This window comes from Chaetodon auriga, chromosome 8 (assembly GCF_051107435.1).
Source record: "Chaetodon auriga isolate fChaAug3 chromosome 8, fChaAug3.hap1, whole genome shotgun sequence".
Lineage (NCBI taxonomy): Eukaryota > Metazoa > Chordata > Actinopteri > Chaetodontiformes > Chaetodontidae > Chaetodon > Chaetodon auriga.
Window position 1 is genome coordinate 18,440,008 of NC_135081.1, and position 7,493 is coordinate 18,447,500.

Here is a 7,493-nt window from a genome sequence, read left to right on the forward strand (position 1 = left end):
AATGCGGAGGGACGACGAGGAGAAGGAGAAGGAGGAGGAGGGTGTGGGGGGGTGGGGGGGCAATGAGAGGGCTGAGTGGTTCTAGTAAATATTTATATTGCAGTATGATACGCGCGAGAGTGAAAGAGAGAGAGGGGGCAAGGCAGAGAAAGAGGGAGATATAGAGCGTCCATCCCTTTATTAATTTTATTCCGGACCGCTAAGTTTAGCATTCAACACGTGTCGCCAGTGATGGAGAGAGGGAGGGAGGGGGGAGGAAACGAGAGAGAGAGAGAGAGATGGAGAGAGAGAGAGGGAGGGAGAGAGAGAGGTTGACGGTTGCTAGGTGACGGGGCGCATATACTGAATTTTAACAAAAGAACAGGGAAAGAGGGAGAGGGAGAGAGAGAGTGTGTGTGAGAGGAGAGGAGAGAGGGAGGGAGAGAGGTAAAGAGAGAGATCGGAGAAATTGAATACATGTAGAACATATATATTTAGATATATATTTTTCCCAGCGTGTGTGTCTGTGTGTGTGTGTGTGAATGTGTGTGTGAATGTGTGCGTGAGTGTGTGGTGGCGGCGGCGGTGCGGGGTGGACACCCGCAAAACGGATACCTCAAAAGGGAAGGATGTGAAAAAGGATGGAGGGACGCAGGAAAAGAGGGGGGAAAGGCTGCTGAAAAAACAGTAAGTACATTTATTTTAATGATATTTGCAGTGCGGAGGCATTTTTTCCTCCGCTTCACCCCGCACTCTCTCTCTCTCAAACACACACACACACACACACACACACACACACACACACGCACACAGACTCTGTGCCGCTTAGATTAATTGCGGCTCGGGCAGTGAGAGGGTGCTACGCGTCATTGAGACAGGAATAGGGGGCTCGGGTGTCGGCATCTGTACGGCCGCTTGTGATGGAGAGATGGATGGCCGGGGATGGAGAGGTGGAAACGGCCAGCGCACCGGGGCTTTGACCCCTCTGTCATTGCTGCGCCTGAAAACTCACAAGCCTCTTAGCTCCTCAACGCATAGGTTCCTAACAGCAGCCGGCACAGATATTCCAAAGACACACGCACGCACGCTCAGAGATTACCGGCGGTTCAATTAATCATATAGACTAAACCTTAAGGCTCTGGTTTTGTCTGCCAGGAATTTTCTATGCATTATTAATAAAGACAGAGTTTTGGTTCCGTTTAAGTCTTTAAACACCGGCGCTGGCTGCTGTTTCCTCCTCACTCTGCTGCGGATGTATTAATTGAGGTGATCATATCTGTTGATGCTCATTTTCTCAGGCTGCGTGGTCAATGTTCGTGCATGTGTGTGTTTGTGTGTGTGTGTGTGTGTGTGTGTGCGCGCGTCTGCCTGCTCGTCTTATATAGCCACCGCTAAGCCCGCAAGATTGTCGATCAGTTTTTCCTCTTGATCTATTTATATCCCGATACGCTGAATATTTGGGCGTATGGCAGCGCACAGTTATCCCTCTGTTGCCACCGAGGAATCTTCCCCAACGGGCTGACTTGCCTCAAACACACTCAGACAGCTGGAACAGGCGGGTTTTTTTTTTTTTTTTCCAGCTGGGTGAAGGAGTGTGTGTGAGATTTCACTTTGTAGGTAGATTTCTAAATTTGCAGCCCCTCTGGGCGCCCAAATAACTTTTGTTTTTGCCTTGCAGTAGTTTGACACAGCAGCGAGTGAATAACAGGCACAAACACACACCACCGCCGTCTCCGCCACTGAAAAAAGCAAAAAACAAAAAAGAAAAAAAAAACAAAAAACAGGAAGGCCTTGGACCATAGAGGCCACCAGGGGAGAAGATCACGCTATTGACTTGGGCAGGAGAGCCACAGTGTTGCTTCTCTCACAGATTTGCTGCAGTGATTGGGAGTGCAAGATCAAATGTATTGGCCTGCACTGTGAGGCCACTGAGTGAATACATTTATCCAGACGGAAAATGGAATTAATGTGTTGTTTGTTTTTCCATTTCGGTGGGATGTTTGGTGTCTCTCGCCCCTCTCGGCTGAGTTCTCTAGCTGATATCCATTTCAATCAGCTCTTTTCACCCACAGGTGACGTGCTCTGTGTTCACTTTATCGCTTCTCCCTCGCAAGCCCTGTGAAATGCACACACAGGCGTACTGCAGCAGCGTACTGCATGCACTGCTGCCCGTAAAGTGGTGCCTTCAGTGCCAGCAGAGCCCCCTTCTCTGCCGATCCGTCGTACAGTTGCCCAGAGAGATCTGTACTGTACCAGCTGTGAGTAGGGGTAGACGGGAGGGGAGGGTGAGGGAAGGGGAGAGGTGATGAGAGAGACAGAAGGTGTGGAGGGAGCGAGAGATGAGAGAAGGTGTGAGGAGGAGGAGGAGGAGGAGGAGGAGGTGGAGGAGGTGGAGAGAAGGCACGAGGGGAGAGCCGGGGTGAGAGATTGGAAAGGCAGCAGAACGAAGGGGAGAGTGAAGAGAGGGGTGGTTGGAATTGAATATCAGAGGGGGACATGGTTGGAAGGCACAGAAGAAGAGATGAGAGGAGTAGGGTCAACATTTGTGTGCTTGTTTTCTCCAACCCCCTGCTCTTCATCAATTTCACCTCATTGATTCATCGACTTTTGCACAGAAAACCTTCAAGCTTAGCTCAACCCCCCCCACCCCCCCACCCCCCCTCGCATGTCTCTCTCTTCTTCTGCCAATCCCCCCGTTTCTTCTTGCCTCAATCCCTTCCGTCTCCTCTCTCACCCCTGCAACCTGTGACTTCCTCTGCACAGTCTTCTCTTCCCTCTCCTTCTCCCGCCTCCCCTTTCATCAGTTGTTTGATGCAACATTAGTGGATAGTTTCCTCAATCCTGCCGCCCACCCAAACCCCACTCCCACTCTCTCTCTCTCTCTCTCCACACGTCGCACCCAGTGTTCTTTTTAATACCACTAATTAAGGTAAAGCTCGTTAACATAGAACATCAATTAGTCTTTAACAAGATCACAGGCTGGTGTTTTGGAGCGATTACAGTACTCCCCCGTCCCGATGTTCTTCTCCGGACTCTCCTCCAGGTTGTATTGATGAACGTGTTGCATATTCACTTTGGCCTGGTGCAGTGAGCCAAGAGCCGGATACATCATGGCAGATGTCTGCCGATGGGATGTTTTGATCAATTATTTGAACGTAGTATTACGTTATATAAAATTCTCGAAAAAATGAAACTGATTTAGTACAAATCTATATTTACTCCAACATGTCTGACGAGTGCGTGTTAAATAAGTCCACATCATTTCAGGAAAGAACGCCTCATTGAAGTCAGCAGGGCACACAATTTGTCAGATGTACTCTTTCCTAAAATGAAGTAATTGTACCTACTGTAAGTCTGAGTTGTACACCAGAGTCTCATTTGATGCATGAACTGACTGTTTTTCAGTGAAGCACCTTTAAACGCTACATGACAGTAAACATCAATAAAAGCAAAAACTGCAGTTCAGCGATGCCTTAAAACCAAACTTTGTTCAGTTGATAAAATACGGTTTCTCACATCACAACTGAAAAGATAATTTCAAATAAATGTCAAACAGCTGACAGTATATTCGGTTTTAAATGCTGAAGAAATAATTCAGTTCTCTAAAAGTGTAAACATTCAGAGGGGTAAAGTTTGCTTCAGTGATAAAGTCGGCATCGTTGGATTGCTCTGACAAGTGAATCAGACCTTTAGGACGCGTCTGGGATCTTTTAGTGGATCAGCTGATTGGTCGATTGTCAGAAGGATAATTAGCAACAATTTTTATATTCGATAAAATCTTTTCAGGCCAAATATTTCTTGGCTCTGGCTTGTCCAGTGTGAGGATTTTCTGATTTTCTCTGTTTTATTAATCAGAAACTGAATATCTTCAGTTTTTGGACTGTTACTTGGACAAAACAAGACATTTGAAGACATTGCCTTGGACTTGTGATGGCATGTTTTGATTAGATTTGACATTCATTGACTTAACAACTGCCTGCAGATTCATCAATAAATAAAATATTATGTTGCAGCCCTACATACATAGTTAGTAGAGAAGACTCTGTAAAACTCCTTTATGCATTGAATGTATTTAAATTTCAAGTCGAAATCATACAAAATTAAGGAAATAATATTGATCTTGGTGATGCAGTATTTGTATTAAATATTTTAATACATTTAACAGTATCTGCTGTTCAAACTTAGCAAAAAAGAAAAAAAAAACTTTCCTGACAACATTAGTGAAGGTACAGTGAGTCTCTGCTGTCATAGCTGCCAAGCTATCAGCGACAACTCAAAGTACCTGCTGCTAATTAGATGTAGTAGTGGCATTATGATGCATTTGATTACGACAAGCTGCAGAAAAGACAAAACTGAGCTAGTTACATGATGGGAAACGGGGCATCGTATGTGTAGCTCGGTTCACCGCAAGTTTTCAGAAAGTGGTGTGTGTGTCTCACAGAGAGAGAAGAGCTGCGTTCACATACTGAATCATAGTAGTAATCAGCTGCTGGGGGAGGCAGAAGTGCTCCTTTGTGTTTGATGAAAATGCAGTTTTTCATGAAGCACAGTATGACAATAATTAATCAATTATTAATTTTTGATTAGTAATCAAAACAAAATCCTTATGCTGTAGAAACTTAGAAATCCCTGAGCCACCATCTGAATTCCATGTCTGGGAGTTGCTTTTCACTAAGGTGGCAGCTGCTTTGGTTTGGCAACCCTGAGGTGCCGCCCCCAGCCCAGTTACAGTTACAGCCCCACTCTGGACTAGGACTTGCAAAGACACTCAAACGCACACACTGACGCTGGAATGACAGGAAGTCATTTAACAAACAGGTGGAGATGGGAACAGACAGACAGATGGACAGGCTGGCAGACAGAAACATTCATAAACAAAATCACACAGACAGGTATGAACGCGCACAGCAGTGAGGGAGAATTTAGCGTGCACTTCTTCCACATAGTCGCTATCAAACAGGTGCGCACACACGCACGCACACACACACACACACACACAAACCTGAGCCAAAGCCCTGCGGCTTGTTTTGGGAATACAAGTCTGGAGGCAGCTTGCAGGCACACAGCTTCACATGGCTGCATGCAATACACAGTCACACACACTCTCGAAAAGTACGTTCAGGCAGATACCCATGGGTATGCAGTCAGACACACGCACCGAGAGCATACCCAAAAATACACACACAATGAATAGCATATTGCACACAAACACACACACACACACACACACACACACACACACACACACACACACACCAGTCACAGCTTTGGATGAGAGAGGACCCTGGGACCTTGCCCATGGGATCCACACACACTTACAGACACTGTACTGTATGTATACATTTGAGCGCACGCACACACAAAAAGACAAAGCAGAGGAAAAGAGGATGAAGAGAAATCATGAAATAGGATGAAGTGATGCGCAGGAATGTTTTGCGGCACGCAGCGTTTTGCAGCAGTGTGGTGCGGCCCTTCATGATGACGGATGGGGCAGGAAATGACAGCATAAGTGGTTATTAAAAAAGAGGAAATGGGGCATTTATAAAAACTATGTTCACCTGTGTCTGCAGCCCATGTTGCATGTCACCCTGGGCTGCTGTGTCATGCCTCCTGATCTGTGAGACTTCCCTGCGCTGCATGTAGGGCCAGCTTTGTTAAAACCCTTTGTCATTCTCCTCTCAAAGAACCCAGCAGCTGGCATTTATAGCAGGCTTTGTACTGGAGTGACTGTGCTGGATTTACTAGGTGCCACCACCGGGTGCAAAGTTGAACCTGTTTCGTTGCCTTATCACTTCTTATAAAAATAGCTTTGCTCCATTTTCTTTTAAGTTTGAATGTGGAATTCCTTCATAAACAGGTGCCGTCTATACAGCTGTTACAAATGCAAATGTGTGCGTTTGCACCTGAATGGAATTTGCACAGCGTGTTATCTACAGTACAACAAGGAGGGGAAGACAAGGAAGGAACAGGGAACGTCAGCACAGAGATGGAAGAAAGCCTCTGAAAATAGTTTGATGTTCCTGGGCTTGTTTTAATGTGCTTCATCTCTGCATGTAAATAGCTCTTGCTTCTAAAACTGGCCTTGTGATTCGAGACAGTCTTGCGGATCCTCTCCTGGTTTCTGACACTGAAAAGAAGGAAAGGTACGACGCACTTGGAATGCAGGTGTTCTGACTCAGGGTCAGGATTAATTTGTTCTCAATTCAGGCTGCGCGGTTTCATTATCCAAACTGGACATTTTTTCACGTCGAAGCCTTCTTTAGTCTATCTCCTGAAAGGTGATTAGGACTGAATGCTCTATTTTCAATTATGTCATACCAATTTCAATCCAATTTTTTCCAATGAGCCAGTAAATGACCCCAACCTTGGCCTGGTGCTGATCGGGCTCATCAACTTGATTTTTATGTGATCTGTTCAGTGTTAGCTGTGGTGTATTCTCCAGTAAAGGCTTCAGCTTTGGGAAATGCAGACACTCATTCACACATTTTGCACTGAGCACTGATGGGAAAGAGCAGGGAGATCAATTGCTGGCACTGTATACTCTGTGTCATCTGCACCCAAATATTAAGACTGCTGATTACACATCCTATCACACATTTGTCTGGAGGTAGTGCCACTTTGTAAAGATGCTCTTTTTTGTGTGATTTTGGAGACTTGGTATTGTTGACTAAAGCTGCATTTATGCCATATTGGCAGAGTGTGAAATGGCAAGACCTCTCCTTTTTCCAACTTGGAAGCATTCACACATTATTCCAAGATGGTTCGTCGCAACAGATAAATAAAATCAAGCCTAAACTAGCTATTTATTGGGCCACATATATTAAGCAGTTCATTTACAGGTGAACTAGAGGCAAACAAACAGATTGTATTAGTGTTAACATACGATTTTATTTAGATAAAACTGCCAGTGATGGTGGCCTCGCAGCCATTTTGCCACTTTTTTTTTTCACCTGTGTAGTTCTTTTTTTGTGTAGTATAAAGTCATAGCTGTCAGAAATTTCTGATATCTCATGACATGAACTGTTTTTCCCTCCCGGCTGCTCGTAATTACGTTCTGTACAATATGATGTGAAACCATCATAAAGAACTGTGGCCATCTCAGACTACTGAACACCTCTTTGATGAGATACTGGTGCTTCATGTGTCAAGAATTGGGGGGGGGGGGAAACCACAGGAGAAGACAGATATCTTATATTTGTTGCCGTGAAACAAACATCACAGCATTAGAGGACTCCTGGATTTGTCAGTGTGGAGACAACACCGTGGGGTTCTGACATTCCCCTTGCTAACCTCTCACCACCTTTTACTCTTGAGAATCATCAGAGACTCTATTAAAAAAAAAAAAACCTTTCACCGGTTTCAATCTTCAAATTCCTCTTCCCTGTTGGGCATCTGTCTGCATGGGAGTGCATTTCCTGAGCCAAACTGATCCACCAACGTTTATAGGATAGGCTGACAGAAGTGTTTCTAACACCTTTGGTTATGAGCGGGGGCAGAGCCAGATGTGCTGTGAA

The 7,493-nt window shown here is 45.2% G+C and overlaps 1 protein-coding gene across 2 annotated transcripts in view; it reads left to right on the plus strand.

The window, feature by feature from the left end:
- The first annotated feature begins 498 nt into the window (after positions 1-498).
- grin2db (glutamate receptor, ionotropic, N-methyl D-aspartate 2D, b) overlaps positions 499-7,493 on the plus strand; it is a 42,805-nt gene continuing 35,810 nt past the window's right edge. The window contains exon 1 of one of the 2 annotated variants that reach the window (XM_076736556.1): positions 499-666. The gene's annotated coding sequence lies outside the window, so the exon portion shown is untranslated. The remainder of the gene's footprint in view (positions 667-7,493) is intronic. The other variant, XM_076736555.1, reaches the window with a different exon arrangement.